The following is an 18,908-nucleotide window of genomic DNA, read 5'->3' on the forward strand; positions in this document are numbered from 1 at the left end:
CCCAGTTCCAAACAGCTCTCTTGAAATACTTCCATATCTAAAACATATTTCCTTCTTTGCCTTGTAAATGGCTACAGGCTTCAGAAACAGGTCCTATTACAAAAACACCTGTTCAGCTTGGGGGGGGGGGAGTGAGTCAAACAAAGCTCAGGGTGCATCTGATAATTCCCTGACCTAAATTACACTCAGTAGTGTTTTCTGAATTTCTGTGCTAAGAATTACCCGGGGGCAGTTCAGTTGTTAGTAATACAGTTTTGGGTTCTCTTCTCCTGTACAATATGATTCTTTAGATTTAGGGTGAAACCCAGAAATCTGCCTTTTCAACATGCACCCAGGTCACTCTCACCCTCATGGACTAGTGAGAATATGGCCAAGCCACTGATTAATTTGAGTGAACACTATTTCCTGCTATAGGAAAGGAGAGAAGAAATTACAAACAAGAGGCTGGATCTGTGAAGGTGAATGTAACATGGCACATTTCTAGCCAGGTTCATTACCTTCTGAAAGACATAGGGGGGGGTGAAATACAGGGGTGGGCAAAAGTAGGTTTAGCATTATTTGTATGGAAAAAGACATGCAAGTTATGACTCTTACAATAGCTTTATTGACAGTGCACTGAGGTACAATCTCATAAGTGCTCAAATTGCCAGCCTTCATTATTTACACATTCTTGTAGTCTACTTGCTCCCCTGGCTGGCACGACCTGCCATGATGCCCTCCAGGGCTGCAGGCTCTCAGGGAGCACACATGTGGTCCATGGGCAGTCAGGGATTTCTTCATCTCTTACCCCTTCATCTCCCCTCACCAATTTTTATTTCTGAGAATCACCAGTAACGTCTCCTGCATGCTCTCCCATATGCCTGCCCCAGATCTGCAAGGGTTTCATTCACATAAGCTGAAAGGACTCCAGCCAGTGTCCTCCTGCTACTCCAAGGTGCAGAGTCTCTAGATTTCTTTCAAAGGTTCTTTGGCATGCTTCCTGGGACTTAATCTCACAAAGTACAAATAATTGCCTTGTGAGTTAGAGCTCATTGCATCTGCTGCATGGTTTTGACTAGCTGTATAGTCAGTACTGATTTTTTTTCCCCTCCTTGATAAACAATCCCTTAACTCTACAACTTTCTGTCTGATGAATTCCAGAACTATTCAAAATCTGAAACCAATGCTTAGAAGACCCTAAAAAAAAAAAATTAAACATGAAATCTTGCTATTATTTTCCTGCTTGGCTGCTGCATCCTTTGTGGTTGACAAGTTTCTCAGAGTCTCAGACAACTTTCTACAGGGTCTTTTTCTGGCTAGGATATCCTGGGAATGGAAGTTCTAAGGTCCTATTGGACCATTTTAGGGGACAGTGGCTGGTTTATTCGAGGTTGGGAAAGAAGCTGTGTTCGTTGGAGCAAACTTGTCCAGCCATCATGTTAAAAGGGTGGCATTCGACAGAGTGTCCTCATCAAGCAACTTCATTTTTTTTTCCTGCTCCTGCTGCTCAGGGTCTAGTTTCTTCCTTGCCCCTGAAGGAATTCTCAAATGGGTTCTTACAGCTTTTCCTGACACTCTTGGACAATTTTTAAAAGTCCTCCAGTCCATTTTAGTCATAAATACCCCATTTCAGTCATTGAAATATCCAGTTCCATGTAATAGTTAAAACGTTGACTTTAGTTAAAGCAATTTCTTCTTTCTCTCTTTCTCCAGCTCAGGCTGATTTAGACTGGAGGCCTGAGTAAAGGAGGGTGAGGTGAGGGTCGAAGGGGTGAGCATGGCACAGCTGGCTTGTTTTCCCACCTGAAGCTTCTGTTCCTCCTTCCCCTCACCCAAGGTGTGGGCGCTACAGGGCTTGGAGTAAAGGTGGGAGGAGGGAAGAGCAAGAAGAGGGAACTGTGGCGCTTGGTGGTGCTGTTCCAAGATCTTGGTGGGTGTTCACTATGGAGTCATCCTCTCATGGGGCACTTTTGTGGGGTCCTTGGAGATGGCTCCACTGGAAACATTGGACTTCAACACCTCTTCTGCTGGCCACGTGTTCTACTGGTTTTTTGCATTTGATTCCAAACCTCTGCAGCCTACCAGCCTCTAGTAGGAAGCCCACCTGTGACAACAACCCCCATGCTCATTTTCTCCCTTCCTCCATCTGGTCCACAAGGCACATGCTCTTCTGCATTTGGTGGCTTATGCACCACGGACTCCAGCCACAGCCTTTTGCCTTTCATTTTCTCCTGCATGGGTAAAATACCCACTTTAGCTCTCTCAATTCTAAGGGACACTGTTTTCCAACTGATCTTTCAAAGCCCCTTCTCCAAAGGCTTCAGGTAAGGAAGAACTCAGCCTCCCCAAGGGGGAGGAGGTGGGAGGGGAAACGGCACAATGCTTCAATATGTTTACTAAAGTCTTTCTTTTCAAGTTCTTCAACCCCAAACCTTGTGGGGTTGAGGCGTGAGAGTTAATTTCAAGGTCACAAAACTTGATTCAAGGAGCTCCTTTGGTGGTCCTCACAGGTGGTCTCACAATCCACCTTGAAGGAAGGGGACTTGCCACCTACTGCTTTTTCCTTTGCTTCTGGGCCTCAGCTGCATCCAAGACAGAGATGCCATTTTAACATCATGTTGTGCTTTTAAGCTCCACTGTGTACCCATAGAGTTTCATTTTATTTATTTATTTTTTTCTTTTTATTACTTTAGAGAGAGGGGAAGTGAGAGGGAGAGAGAGATAGAAACACCGATGAGAGAGAACATTGATTGGCCACCTCCTGCATGCTCCCCACTGGGGATTTGGCCCACAACCTGGGCATGTGTCCTGACCAGAAATCAAACCAGCGACCTCTTGGTGCATGGGTCGATGCTCAACCACTGAGCCACACCGGTCGGACTGAATTTCCTTTTTAAAACCATAACAGTCTGAGGAATGGGGTAGTCCCAGAGACGTGGAGGTGGGGTACAGACTGACATTCCCCAGAAGAGGGGATGGTGGGGGAGAGATAAACCACAGAACTTATATGCATGTATGCATGAACAGTGGACATAAACAACAAACTTAGGGACAGGGCGGGGAGGGAGGAGAAGGGGGGAATCAGTGGGGGGAAAAGGAGAAACATCTGTAATAAAAATTAATTAATAAAAAGAAAAAAAAAACCTTGGAGAAGGAAATATCTCTATCTTTCTTCAAACACTATTTTAGACTTATCAGTGACAAAGTGCCTTTTTTCTTTCTGTCCTTTTGAACAGTTTATCATTGGATATTTTTATTTTGTGGGGTTTTTTTGTTTTTTTTTATCCTCACCCGAGGACATTTTTGCATTTTTTGTTCAGACAGAGCGGGAGGGAGAGAGAGGAAGAGAGAGAGAGAAAAACATTGATGTGAAGGGACACATCGAGTGGTTGCCACCCGCACGACCAACCAGAGCCGGGGACAAACTGCAACCGAGGTACGTGCCCTTAGCGGGAACCGAACCTGGGTCTCTCTGTACCACAGGCCGACGCTCTAACCGCTGAGCCAAACCGGCCAGGGCTATCATTGGATATTTTTGTAAGGGTCCTTTTTTTTTTTTTTTTGGTTAATCCTCACCCGAGAATATTTTTTCCATTGATTTTTACAGAGAGTGGGAAGGAGGGAGAGAGAGAGAAACATCTATGTGTAAGAGACACATCAATTGGTTGCCTCCCATATGACCCCAAATGGGGCCAGGGATTGAACCTGCAACCCAGGTACATGGCCTTGACCTGGATCCAAAGGCGGATGCTCTAACTGCTGAGTCAAACAGGCCAGGGCTTTTTTCTTTTTTAACCATGAGACTGGGCAATTCATTATGATGTTGAGTCAAAAAGAATTTTTATAAAGAAGTAGGGAAGCCTGCAGTTTTTCTTGTTGGAAGCAGTTTAAGGTAAATGCTTTTAGATTTGTGGGTATTTTCTTTTTACATTGGAAACTGAAGTCAGAAAGGTTTTAAACAAATTCAAGTATAAAAATTGTTTTACTAGGTCTGAGCTTTTCACATCAGGATTTCAGAAACATGGGAAAGGTGTTTGTTTGTTTGTTTGTTTGTTTGTTTGTTTGTTTTTTCATTGTGTGTTGTTTGGCTAGTGATATTGTGAGTTTCAGGTTGTCTGATTGGATAAAAGCTGTGAGGTGGTTGGGCTTGGGGAAGAGTTGTAAACATACTCCTGGAGTAACGCCCACCCCTAGTTGGGACCTGGGAGTGATGAAATTACAAGTAGGTCCAGTAGGACCATATGTTTCTAGCACAGGGAGTGACATCAACATCTCGACCTTATGTAGGGAAAATAATTGAGCTTCAATAACACTCTGCATTGTTTATAGTACAATTATCTGATTATCTAACTGAGTCTATTGGAGTGATTAGTACAAATCCCAAGTTGTAGATCATAGCAATGCAAAACACTTCTGCCATCCTCGGCCCCCCCCCCCCCATCCCTCGCCAAAAATCTATGGACTCCATTTGCTCATGTATTTCTTTTTTTATTTATTTATTTTTATCCTCACCCGAGGACATTTTTCGATATTTTGTTCAGATAGAGTGAGTGGGAGAGAGAGAGAGAGAAACATCGATGTGAAAGCGACACATCGAGTGGTTGCCACCCACACGACCCAACCAGGGCTGGGGACAAACTGCAACCAAGGTACGCGCCCTAAGCGGGAACCGAACCCGGGTCTCTCTGGACCGCAGGCCGACGCTCTAACCGCTGAGCCAAACCGGCCAGGGCTGCTCATGTATTTCAATATTCCCGATCTATAAAGGTGTCTGTTCTTTGGATTCTCCTTTGAACTGGTTATAACACCTCATCAGTTCCCTCTTTAATGTGCTAAATAAAATATTTAACACGTGTTTATATATGTACAAGAATCATGCTTTTTCTTCTTTTGAAAATGGCCTTTTAAAAGTTTTGGAGATCTTCCACCAAGATGCCCATGGATTCATCTGACAGAGCCTGATCAATCTTGTCACCAGAGAGTACACCTCCTATAGGCTGCTTATGCCTCGGTACATCTCATCCTTGGCTCATTGCTCCTTGGCTCCCTGAGGTGAATCCAAAGTGACAAAGCATCGTTGCTACTTTTTTAATTTTAATTTTCCTCTCTACTAATAGATAGATAGATAGATAGATAGATAGATAGATAGATGATAGATAGATTTCTTTTTTTTACCTAAACAAAATTTTTTTTCTCACAGTTCTGGAAACTAGAAGTCTTAAGATCAAGGTGTCAACAAGGTTGTTTCCTCCTGTGGCCTCTCTTCTTGACTTGCAGATGGCTGTCCTCTCAAGGTCTTTTCTCTGTACATTTATGTCCCTCGTGTTTTTTTCCTGTCTACAAATGTGTTTTGGTTTTGGTTCTTTTACATCCAATATTCATTAGCGGTAGCAATGACTGAGAATTTGGTTTTATGGTTTGACCATTTGGTGATTTCTGCAAATGGATTAACGGATTATAGAGATCTAGTCTCTGTTGGATGGGAGACAGTAGAGAATTTGCATTGTTTGTCCTATTGTCTGTCTATTTTGAACTCAAATTAATTAGGAACCTGGTGTCCATTGGGAAGGAGAACACCTCTTTTGTAGCAGGACTGGTGAGATTTGATGTGTCTGTATTTACTCTTGATCTATGACTGAATTTTTAGAATTGAAACTATCAACTCTCTTTTTCTGTCTCTGTGTGTCTTTTTGTCTGTAGTTCAGAAAGGCCTTTCTCTCTCATTGTGTGAATGTGTAATGTCTTTCTATTTCCAGGGGGCCTTAATTAATTAATTTGATTATAAAGTCTCATGCTAAAGGAGTTCTTTTCTAATTGGTTGATAGAAATAAGTGTTTAAATATGCCCGGCCAGTGTGGTTCAGTGGTTGAGCGGCAACCGGTGCACCAAGAGGTGGTTGTGGGCTGGATGCCCAGTAGGGGGCCTGCAGGAGATAGCCAACCAATGTTTCTCTGTCTTTCTCCCTCTCCCTTCCTCTCTCTCTCTCTAAAAATCAATAAAAACATATTTTTAAAAATTTAAACAAAATATAAGTGTTTAAAGTGAATATTCCTCAAATTCCTAGAAAGTAGTAAAATTAAACTTCTAAATCTTTAAATGTGCTACATTAATAAAATATTCTTAGAGAAACCAATCCAATAACTTGAACTTGAATTTTATTTTATTTTATTTTATTATTATTATTATTTTGCATTTATCTTCAGATAGAGCAGGAGGGAGAGAGGGGGGAAGAGAGAGAGAGAAACATCGATGTGAGAGAGACACATTGACTGGTTGCCACCCACACAACCCCAACTGGGGCCGGGGACAAACTGCAACCAAGGTACATGCCCTTAGCGGGAACCGAACCCGGGACTCTCCAGTCCACAGGCCAACACTCTAACCGCTGAGCCAAACCGGCCAGGGCTTGAACTTGAATTTTAGAATTCAAGTTCACAAATCTAAGTATATATTTAGAAAATGAGACTAGTTTAATATTTGGGGTTTGATAAAAACAGCTGTAGTTTCTCTGATTTATTCATGTAAAGTATAATTCCTAACAATATTCTATGTGTATATGTTTTTTTCCTAAATGTACACAGGTTTACTAATCAAATAAGTTAAATTTACTCATACTGTTTAAGATAATTAAAAATGAAAACTTATGTTAACTTGAATCATTATTCTGAAAACATTTCATTTCAGTAGTAATTTAGCTTTGTTGTATGTCAGCTTGAAGATAGTTTCTAAGAGGTTTAGATAATTTCAAACCTTAAACTGATATTAAAATTAATTAATGGGTAATCAATGGAGAGCAAAATTATTCCTAAGTAAATAGAATACTGAAACATTAATTACTCAGCACAATTTTATGTTTGTTTTTTATTCTTATATTTATATACTATAGAGAGGCTATATCTTTGAGTCTTTTAATAAATGTGTTCATTTTTGCCACTTTGATAAGTTATACTATAAGGTATGTATGTAGCTCTGAAAGTGTGTTACATGTATTTATGAGCCCTGCTAATCTATTAAAAAACTGAAAAACTGATATGTGGCAGAGTTCACAGTTATCCTCTACTTTTCCCTGCCCCAGTTTTCTCTGTGAAATAGAAGTTGCTTTAGTTAAAACTTATCATTTGTATTATGTTAGGGCTATATTGAGGAGCAGTAGAGAAATATACCTGAGTACATGCTTATGTTTTTCAAGGAAAAATAATAGTTTTGTCCTAAAGCAACAATTCTCAGGGTTTTATGTTGTCAACCGATGGTCCATTGGTGCCAATTCAATGCCGACAGGAATCCCCAATTTGGGGTGTGGTGGTGAAGAAAACTTTATTCAGTGCAAAACAGGTCAATTGTGATACAGCACAGCTGTGAAAACAGAATGGCTGTGGAACAACTCAATTATGATATAGCACAGCTGTGAAAACAGCACAGCTGTGAGGCAGCCCTGGTGCTAGGCTTCTCTCTGGCTAGACAGCTCTGCTCTGCTCCATGCCAGTCTGCTTTGCCCTGCGCTGGTCTGTTCCACTCTGCTCTGGCGAGACACCTTCGGTGTTTTGCAGTCTTCTTTGGAAAGGGAAAGTGCGTTCTTAGAGCCAGCAGGGAGCTGACTTATGTAGACAGAAGTCCCTGCCCCTGGTCCCTGATTCATTTCTTTTCATGCATATGAACACTCCAAATCCTCAAAGTTTGATGTGTCCAAAAGGCACTGTCCTGATTGGTCATAATGAAGCCGCTGTTATTAGTCAGGGAAGAAGCTGGATGGGTATATAGCTGCCTTGCTCTGATTGGATGGGGAAAGCCTCAGTCCTATTGGTTGAAATAGCATTCCTGGAACTCGTCTGTAAGGGCGGGCTCAGATAGCAGAAACAGTGCAAGTCAGGCAGTTTGGTGCAGAGGCAGGTAGTTCAGTGCAGGCTTCTCCCCAAAGTGCAGTTTCCTTGAGAAATGGCTGTTAGACTCTGCTCTTTTACATTTGAGCCCAATTAAGCCACCAATAACCCCTTTTCAGTAGATGTCTTCTTACTCAGGGTTCACAGTGTTTGTTTTTTCTCCAAAGCTTCCTTAGCACTCTTCAAACATATTGAGGACCTTAATAAGTTAGTAAGTGTGTGTGTGGGGGGGGGGAGGCAAAGGGGTGGGGGGATGTTAACTGTTAATATTTACCATATTAGAAATCAAAATTGAGAAATGTTTATAATTCTTATTGATTAAATTATATGGATATAGCAATAGCGAATGCATTTGAATATTAACAACATAACTTTTTTTTAAATCCTCACCCAAGGATATTTTTACATTCATCTTCAGACAGAGTGGGAGGGAGAGAGAGAGAGACAGAAAAACGTCAATGTGAAAGAGACACATCGATTGGTTGCCACCCACATGACCCCAACCGAAGCCAAACTGCAACCGAGGTATGTGCCCTTGGCCAGAATTGAACCCGGGACTCCCTGGTCTGCAGGCTGACACTCTATCTGCTGAGCCAAACCAGCCAGGGCACATATTAACAACATCTTAATAATATTATAAAATTAGTTCTGACATTCCAGATGTCCTAAAATGGGTCGCAAAATAAAGTATGAGTTTGTTTCCAAATATAAAAGAACACAATGAATGACAAACCTTGGAGACAATTTACCATTTTAACTTTTTTTTTTTTTTTAATTCTCATCCAAGGATATTTTTCCATTAATTTTTAGACAGAGTGAGAGACAGGGAGGGAGGGAGAGAGAGAAACATTGATGTGACTCTTTGGTCCATGGGCTGCCATTCTAACCACTGAGCCAAACCAGCCAGGACCCATTTTAACTATTTTTAAGTGTAGCGTTAAGTAGCATTAAGTATATTCACATTGTTGTGCAAACATAACCATCATTCATCTCAAAAATTTTTCATCTCCCAAACTGAAACTCTATGACCCATTAAACAATAAGTCCCTAACCAACCCCAGACCCTGGCAAGCCACCATTCTACTTTTGTTTGCCGTGGTCTATAAAACCAGAGTGAAAACTATGAAATGTATTAAAATCTTAGAAAAGTTGGCTCAATTTTGATGGTCTAGTTTTCTTGGTTTACTGTTTATTGCCTTTCACCTAAATATAAAAAGTTTGTTCTGTGTAATCTGTCTAGATTGCAAAAGATTTTGTCTTACCACAGTATTTTTCTATGCTTTACATTAACTTTATTATGTTCCTGGTTATTTTTAAAAAGCAAACAAAGGTTTCTCACTTATGAAAGAACGAAGGTTCTTTACCATCACTTTACAGCTCATGCTTATTTTTAGATGTTTTATTGTTACTTCCAAATGGAACCAACTACTGTGTCTTAGGAACCCATGATCTTAAGTGTTCAAATTTCCTGAAAACTTTTGATTTTGCCTCCCTGAAATCTAAAGATTAGTTCCTTTACTTTATAGAAGAGAAGTGTTAAAAATAATTCAGTTTCACTTGTTACATTACTATTAACGTGTTTCATGGGAAAAGTAATCTAATCACCAAAGATGCTCAGCCTTTCTTAGGTTAAATGTGTATAGGTAAAATATTATTAATGTCAATATTTTTAGGTATTGAATGCTTCATGGGAAGTCCCTGGAGATTTGTCAGTGTTTCTAGTTATCATGCTAGGCAATATGATGTTACCAGTCATAATGTTTATTATTTAAAATGTTTACTTGGGTATAATCTTTTTAAATTTGAATCTCACATCTTCTATGTCAATGGTTTTCATTTGGGGATAAACATCAGACTTATCTGTAGAGTTTAATTAAAACAGATGTTTAAGAAATACTGACTTGATATTCTTGATACATTCTTGGTATATTCTGAATATATTGCATATATATGTCCATATATATATATATAATGACTCAGGAATTTTGAACATCTCAATTTTTCCTCTGTAAAAAGTATGTTCAGTCACTATTATAAACCAGATGTAATATTCATCATCTTTGAAAATAGCCTTAATCATGATCTATACTGACATTGTGTCTAAAAATTAATTGATTGAATTGTATTAGCTTTGCCTTGCATGACAAAGAAACCACCATATTTTCTTGTCAGTAGTATCATTCTTGTTATGAACCCTCTTCAGTTATTACCAGTCATTTTAAGTCTTTAACGCCTACAAATAGTTTTTGTATTACTCGATGCTCCCCAGAAGGCTCTGCAATCAGCTGCCAGCCAGAGTTCACATCTTCAGCAAAGAAACATGGTCTCAGAGCCAGTGGAAAAGGACTGTACCTGGTCCTTCAAACTACTGAGACTTCAAAGAAGATATCTCGGTGCAGGGTTCTAATGTCATCGATTAAACAGCTTTCAGAGTCACAATTTCCAAGATTCTTTTGAGACAAGATGCTGATGGGATCAAGTTCATGATGCTGCTAACCCAAGGTCCAGCAGAACAAGAATTGATTACATAGAACTGAATCATAAGTGATTATTGTAGCTATTTGGGCAACATTGTGGGGGGGTTTTTTTGAATTTTTTTTTTCTTTATTGATTTTAGACAGGAAGGGAGAGGGAGAGAGAGAGAAACACTGATGAGAGAGAACATGGATTGGCTGCTTCCTGCCCATCCCTTATTGGGGATTTGGCCCACAACCTGGGCACGTGGCCTGATGGGGAATCAAACCAGCAACCTCTTGGTGCATGGGTTGACGCTCAACCACTGCGCCACCCCGGCCGGGCTTGGGCAATATTGTTGATGCTGTTTTAATTTTCTACTTCCTGGATATATAAGGAAGCCCTTTCTCTTATTAAGCTATCTATAACTGACAACAATTTATTAGATTCTGGTTTTGTGCACTGAAATGAAAAAAATTTAATTATCTTATTCTCCCTGCCTAACCCACCTTCCCAAATAGAAACATTTATTGAATATTGTTAATTTAAAATAAGATATTTGCATAAGTTCAATAAGAATCTTCCCACCTTTTTACTAGATATAAGTGGAAAGATTGTTTATGCAACCAAGGCTTTGTCTGGAATGTCGTATTTGAGAATGATGCTTATATAATTGATACAACCAGCCACTTTTTCCCTCCTCAAACTGTTTTAAAATGTTACTGCATTCAACTGTTTGCCCCAAATTATGGAGTATGAACTAGCCATTTATACTTTTTTCTTTCCAAAATGGCTGTCCCTACAGAATATTTTTAATAATGTCAATAAGTTATTCATTTCCTTAATTTCACTCAAAAAATGGAAAGTCAGCTGTTTTTCATCTCTTGATTTTTTTAAACATCTCCACCTTTCCTCCATGTTGCTTACATAGGAAAAATATGCTGTTATCTGCAGTACTTTTTTACACTTCAATTTGTTTATTATGCAGATTAGCTATTCAAAGCAGTACTGTTATTCTTGTCTCCTTCTTGAATATCCTTCACTACAGACACAAAGACCTAAGTCCATTTATTGGTGCTCCTCTGAGTGGCTTCAATACAGCTGAACAGCTTTCTTGGTATGATATCCTCTGCCAATTCAGTTAGAAATTGTGCTATATGAATAAAGTATCTGCAGGGAAATACCTTGATATACTTTGAGGATTCCTAGCCCACTTCTCAATAAAAATTACTTCCATCTCTACAAAATACATCCCAGACTGGACAGGCCAGATCAAGTAGAGTTGTAATTTGAGAAACTGGGTGAAGATCCAGTCAAGTATATGTCTGGTGCAAGACCTTAAGACTTGATGCAAAGAAACAGTTTGAAGAGATTGTCCTCAAAGAATACTTCCAATGTTCTAAAATATTTCAACATTTTGCTATGATCCACACAGAAAATGGCCAACTGGCATGACTTATTCATGAGATTTCCAAATACAATGAAGGCATCTACCTCTTCCTAATTGAGAATGTGTCCTGCCTCAATGAAGGACATCCTTTGGACATAACCAACATCAGACCTGTAACATGAATATGCTCCCAAGACACTGTATAAAGAGTCATAATACGGGTTGTCCTTATGCAAGGTGTAGAGAGATGGAGATGCATAGGACATGTCCAGCTTAATTTCAAATTGGCATCTGTATTATCAACATATACACCTCTTGCATTTAGAGAATATGTTTAGAGAGAACGTGTTCTACCGAAACTTTTCCATCATTCCTTTCCTTTGGAGAAAAATACTTCATAAAATTCAGGAGTAATGCTTAGTTTACTTCCTACAGTAAGACTCCAAACTTCACCATGAACACTAGGGGGCAATCTCTGCAGCTCAATTCTCCAGCCTTCCTCATCTGTATTACTTCCCAATTGGGCATTTCACTGGTTCAAATTACCACTGTATTTGCAATATTTTCTTCCTGCTTAAAGTTTCTTCTTCTTTTTTTTAAAATATACTGTTTTCATTTCTCAATTTTGAGACTCAGCTCAACCGTTTAATGTTCTTGTCGATGAAGTAAAGCTTCTTCCACAGATCTGGCAGGAAAATTTGCTTGGAGTAGGCAAAGATTTCTTCGTCAGGGCACAAAAGCAATGATCAATCATATGATGGCTTACACTATAGAATCAGAAAGATTCTATAGAGGCTCAAATTCAAAACGGTTATGTTCTGAAGACTGAAGTGGTGGTTTACAGGTCCTCCCTGTTGGTGCTTCATGTTCCTATTCTTGTAAGCTTTCTGAAGATTCTCTCCCAAAGGGACGTTGCCAAATAATTTCCAACCAGCAGTATTATGGACAACTGATCTGAGCTCCTTTTGTCCTTTTTGTCCAGGGGCAAGTGGAGGGGTGCTCTGGAAAATGGGAGAGGGGATCATACCCTCTGACTCCTTGCTGCTCCAAGTCTAAGGCCTTTGGTGTCTGCCACCGCCCAGCAGCTGCTTTGAGAACAGACTACCCACATCAAGAGCAGCCTTCTTGCTAGGCCCCTCCACATGGACAGGACCACAGGGGCAAGAGAGGAGGCTCCCTGCCAACCGGGAGAAGCTGCAGCCGTGCCTGACCAGTCACATTTAGGAAATTAAGGTTGACGTTATGGAGACAGTGCTGAGAAAGCCCTCCTGGTGCCTGGCTTTCAGGGTCAGCCATAGAGTTTGTGGGAGAGGTCACTTCCAGCCTAGAGATGTTTGGAGAACTTTGAGAAAAGAGGAAGTCACCCACAATGTATACGTACTGCAGATGAAATCCAGTGGATTCAGTTTCCTGGACATGGTTCTTAGCCTCAAGACAGCAAGTCATAGAGGCTTTAGAAGTCCAACTGAGATTCTTTATGGAAACCTCTAACAGAGAAACTTAAAGACGGGCTTTATGCTAAATTAACATTCTTGCTGTGCCTGTGTAAATAATCAGGCCACATCTACTGAGGCCAGAGACTCCTTTTGTGATCAAGAATCAACTGTAATCTGTTTTCGCTGGCAACAAGATGATCACATTTACGGGACTGGGGTCTGCCGCAGCCACGGATAGGGCAAAGGCGCAAAACCCACAGCAGTGACTCGGGGCCCGCGCCCTCCCCCGCCCTCAGCTCACGCACACACCGAGCGAGCGGGGACAGCTGCAGCAGCAGCGGGAGGAGCAGCCCTCGCGGTTACGGCTTTGACGGCCGCGGGAGTCCAGTTGGGCCGGCAGAGTGCGGCCGGCCGCGGGGAGAGGTGCCCGGAGCGGGCGGCGCGGCCCCGCTGGGCGAGCTCCGCTCCAAGTGGGAAGTCCGGCCTCTGTTTGCGCTTTCACACCCCGTTCGCGTGCCCAGCTTTCAGACCGAGGAGTTAGAAGGGGTTCTTCACAGAGATGCAGAGTTTCTCAGTGATCCGATCGCCTGCTTGCTTTCAGGGCTGCTGTCAACCCTGAAGGGGGATATCGTATTTCCCGGTTCCAGAGGTGGCTGGTGTGGCCACCCCAGCTTGAACAGCATCCCGTCAAACAAAATCAAATCCAGGTGGTCGGAACCTTTTCCCCAATCCCAGGCAGAATTCATGGAACCTTGAGAGCTCATTGTTTTAAGACAATAGAAACTTCCTGATTGAAGCTACTGGAAGGATAAAGTAGATCAATGTCACAGGCTTCTGGGGAGGACCAGATTAGATAACACGTGTGAAACAACAATGAAATGTTATCAAGCGCATCCTGTCCTCCCCAAGGTTAGACAACCCGAGCCTGTCTGTAGAAGGAGAAAACAAGAACAACAAATGTTTATTTTATGAAGGAGGAAAGCAAAGAAGGTTAGCAGGAGGAAGTCCTGCCCCAGATACAATATTTACAGTAATACAAACTTCCTAATGTGGAGGAAAGACTCTAAGAACTTCCAAATGTCAGTCAAGCCAAAACTTAGCACTTGAAAAGCCCCTTGAGCAGGTAATGATGGATACAATGCATGCCCAGCAGAAGAGGATGAGCATCAAGGACAAGGTGATGAGGCTGTAGATGGACATGTGCTTCTGATCAGGCAGAGGTAAGGGCCAGGCCAGCTATCAGTTCTGCAGTGGATAATGGCTTGGCTCACCAGGGGTAGGTGTTGGTACATGAGAAGGAACAAAAACACGCACTGCATGCCAACCTGCAGGAGGAAGTGAAGGAGGTACAAAAGCAAAAGCATCTTCTCCTGGTGGAAGTTCAAGATGAACTTCTTTAGAGAGGAGACATGCTCCTCACCATGGAGCACTCCTCCACTTCAGCTGCCACTGACTCCACTGACTTGACCTTGATCTGCTTATGAATCTGAGCCATGAAGAATTCAATGAGTAAGAAGAGGGAAAAAAGTACCACATTCCCACTACATGACTGTTAAACTTTTTTCAAAACAATCAAGCATGGGTGATGGTGCCGTGACACCAGAAATCTTCATGAATAGAGGACCAGGGCATGCAGACCACATGGCAATGAAGTCACACCACGGCTGCCGCCCGGTGTAGTAGCCAAATTTGTCACTGGCCACAGAATGTAACACAGGGATCACTCCTGCCCCCGCTGCTGCAGCCATCTCCAGGGACAATGGAATCTGAGACCAGAACTCTGATCTCACTTCAGGAAGAGGAGAGAGAATGCAGGGTCAGAACATGAGAGCAGGTGCCAAGAATCCTGCTCAAGTCTCAGATCCGCCATGAGCACTCTGTTTTATATCTTTATATACAAGCAGTATGTGTACACCCATGGGGCAGTTATTCCTTTCTCCACATTTCGGCCTAAATCAAAGGCTGCCGTGTACCTCAGGACATGCCAACTGCATTATAATACGTATATCTCATCTTTCCTACTAGATTATTAACTTCTGGAGGTCAGGAATCAAACTTTGCTCACATTTACAATGCTCACATCATCCAGCATAGACCATTACATATAATAAGGACCTAATTAGATGTATTATAGAATTGTACACTTGAAACCTATCTAATTGTATTAGCCAATGTCACCCCAATGAATTCAATTTTAAATTTTAAAAAAGAAACTAAAAACATACTGTGAAAAAATAATCATTTTTTAGATTCTTTTTGATCAAAGGTGGGGAACTGCAGGGAAATTGTTGTTCTTAAATGGAAAATTATGTGTCATTCTAAAGCACACCTGGGCTGTCTGATTCTGTAAGTTGTAGGTATCTAACAGCATTGCTAAATAATTCCTCCCCAGGGACATGCAGACAAATTCTGTTCAGGGGAGAAACAACCAAAGGAAAAGGAAAAAAAACAAGGTTGGCTCTATTTGCACATTGATCACAATATTCCCAGTCTATACCTGTGTCTGTTCCTAGGAATCCCCTTTGACCTGGTTGTAACACCTCACTAGTTTCCTCGTGAATGAATTAAATAAAGTCTTTAACGTGTGTTTATTATATCTGTGTAAGAATCGTGATTTTACCACTTTTGAAAATTATCTTTTAATGCCTACAGAGAGTTAAACCATCCTTTAATGGCTGGTCCAGCGATGCGTTGAGTTTTGCATCAGCCCCATGGGCCTGGCCACCTTCAGACATCAGTGTCAAGGAGACTTTTCAGGCAGCCGCATTTGGTGACCTTTCAAGCAACCTAGCACAGACCTTTCTAGAAGATTTATGGTAGCAGCCCCATTCAGAAGTCTCGTGGCATTTTTTTCTGTTCTGTTTGAGGTGCTCTGGGACTTACTAACAGACACTGTCCTGGTGACTCGACTCCTCATAAAAGGCTGTATGTACCCCAAAAGCATACTTCAGGGGGAAATACAAATTTAAGACCCTCATGTCCTAGAGACCCAGGAGAGTACACAGTGTGGTAAAATCGGTGCATGGAGGTGCAGGTGGTCTGAGCTATGCCAGTATCTTTTGCATTCTCCCAGCGAGCCATCACCACATCATCACCTATGAGTTGACCTGGGAGATATTAGCCATCTCTAAAGTTGGAGGCACACTTCTCAGGGGTTATTCAGGACAGCCTTTCTTCACTCCTATTTTGTGTATGTGTTTAATATATGAGTACAGTAGTACATGTATAGAACTTGTAAATATATATATATATTCAGGTTGAATGTCCAACTTTTTTCTCACAAGACATGCAATCAAGATTAGAAAACAGAATACATCATGAAAAATCTTGCTATTGGGTTTCCCAGGTATCCTCACTAAAATGGTATTGAGAAGGGTTGGCCATCATGCCCATTTATCCCACAGTTCATTCAGAAGAAGCATGCCAACCTGCCTCTGATTATAGTCCTAAACAGTTGTTCTCTGAAAAGTAAGTGCTTTATTCTGCTCATTTCTCTATTTCTAATGTTTAGAAAGGTGCTTGGCACATAGTAAGTACTCAGTATTTGTTGAATTAATTTCATAGTGATTTACCTCAATAGCCTATTTTTAACAATCATTTCTCACCACATTGCCTTTCGTGGTTTAGAAACTGGAAATCTCATAACACAGATTAACATATTTAACAGAAGTAATGTGAAAGTTTCTTTAAAACACAAAACCTTATCAAGCTTGTTAATCCCATACACTTTGACCAGAGCCATATTCAGTTCTCCTTAGGGTGGCTAACCATCTCAATTTGCCTGAGACTGAAGGGTCTCCTGGGATGCAAGACTTGGTGTTAAAATAAAGACAGTCCTAAGCAGTCCAGGATGAGCTGGTCACTCCAGTTCCACTGGGCACCAAGCCCCTGTTAAGGACCATTTCTTTTTGTCTACAGTGTATACCAGCAGCAGCAGGTGAACATCAGCTTTCTGTGCACCCTAGAAAGCAGGACATGACAAAACAGCCCCAGGCTGGGGCTACACTCATACTGTCCTCAGTCCAAAATAGTATTGCGTAAAATCACCAGTACTGAACACTTCCGGTCAAGATGGTGGCGTAGGTAAACGTGGTATCGTGTCCTCCTGCAACCACATCAAAGTTACAACTAAACTACAGAACAACCATCATTCAAAACTGCCTGAAATCAAGCTAAATGGAAGTCCTACACCTACAGAATTAAAGAAGCAGCCGCATTAAGACTGGTAGGAGGGCAGAGGCGGACGGCTGGTCCCACACCCACGTGTGGAGCATAAAAACCAGGAGGGAACCTCGGCTGGGAAGGTCCTCTCTGAGGACTGAGGGGTCCTCATCTCACACCAGGAGCCCCAGTCAGGGTTCCAGTGCCAGGAAGAGAAGTCCCCATAACTTCTGGCTGGAAAAACCAGCGGGAACTGAGGCTCAGGGAGGCTGAGGTGGCTGGAGCCCCAGGCAGCTCCTCTTAAAGGGCCCGCGCATGGACTTACCAGACTCTCTCCCTCTAAGCTTGGAGAGGAGGCAGCTCGAGGGGCACCAGAGACATACAGGGAAGAACTGAGCTGTTTGGCACTGGAGCGAGGGCTGGAGAGGGGGCTTTCTCCGGGACAAACGTACTGTCAGAGGCCTTTGTTCCTTTGGTGAGCCCTTCCCTGGGGCAGCAGACAGCCACCATACCTGGGACTCCAGCAACCTGGCTCACACTGGTTGCCCCGCCCTGGTGATTCCCTGAGGTCCCGCCCCACCCATCTTTCAGGCCCACCCAAGCTGTTGCCAGTTTCTTTACCATAGGATTGGCCTGTCTTGGATCCTGCTTTGGGTTTTCCTAAATTCTTTCAAACAAGCAGCATCTGGTCTCAGCTAGCCTCATATCTCTTGTTAAGTAATACATAGAAACAAACAAAGGGAGGCAGCCAAAATGAGACAAAGAAACAGGTCCCATATGAAAGAACAGAAAAAATCTCCAGGAAAAGAACTAAGCGAAATGGAGATCAGCAACCTAACAGATGCTGAGTTCAAAATACGACTTATAAGGATGCTCAATGAACTTAGTGAGAACTTCAGCAAACTTAGTGAGGGTCTAAGAGCATAAAAAAGGACCAGTCAGAAATTATGGATGCACAGTCAGAAATGAAGGAGGCATTAACTGAAATAAAGAATAATTTACACAGATTCAATAGTAGAGTAGGTAAAACCAAGAAACAAACCATCAATTTGAAATATAAGGAAGCAAAAAACACCCAATCAGAACAGCAAAAAGAAAAAAGAATCCAAAAAAAAATGAGGATAGTGTAAGGAGCCTCTGGGACAACTTCAAGCATGTCAACATTCACATTTGGGGGTGCCAGAAGGAGGAGAGAGAGAACTAGAAATCGAAAGCCTGTTTGAAACAATAATGGCAGAAAACATCCCTAACTTAGTGAAGGAAACAGACATACAAGTCCACGAAGCACGGAGAGTCCCAAACAAGATGAACCCCAAGAGGCTCACACCAAGACACATCATCATCAAAATGCAAAAGGTTCAAGATAAAGAGAGAATCTTAAAAGAAGCAAGAGAAAAACAGTTAGTTGCCTACAAGGGACTTCCCATAAGAATGTCAGCTGATTTCTCAAAAGAAACTTTGCAGGCCAGAAGGGAGTGGCAAGAAATATTCAGAGTGATGAAAAGCAAGAACCTATAACCAAGATTGCTCTATCCTGCAAAGCTTTCATTTAGAATCGATGGCCATATAAAGAGTTCCCAGACAAGAAAAAGCTAAAGGAGTTCATCACCA

General features: G+C 41.7%; 2 pseudogenes; both read right to left on the minus strand.

The window, feature by feature from the left end:
* Positions 1-11,299: 11,299 nt before the first annotated feature.
* On the minus strand, positions 11,300-12,725 carry LOC118616765 (annotated as a pseudogene).
* A 1,491-nt stretch (positions 12,726-14,216) lies between these two features.
* Positions 14,217-14,884, minus strand: LOC118616771 (annotated as a pseudogene).
* Between the last annotated feature and the right edge of the window lie 4,024 nt (positions 14,885-18,908).

The sequence above is a fragment of the Molossus molossus genome, unplaced genomic scaffold, assembly GCF_014108415.1.
Source record: "Molossus molossus isolate mMolMol1 unplaced genomic scaffold, mMolMol1.p scaffold_m16_p_41, whole genome shotgun sequence".
Classification (NCBI taxonomy): domain Eukaryota; kingdom Metazoa; phylum Chordata; class Mammalia; order Chiroptera; family Molossidae; genus Molossus; species Molossus molossus.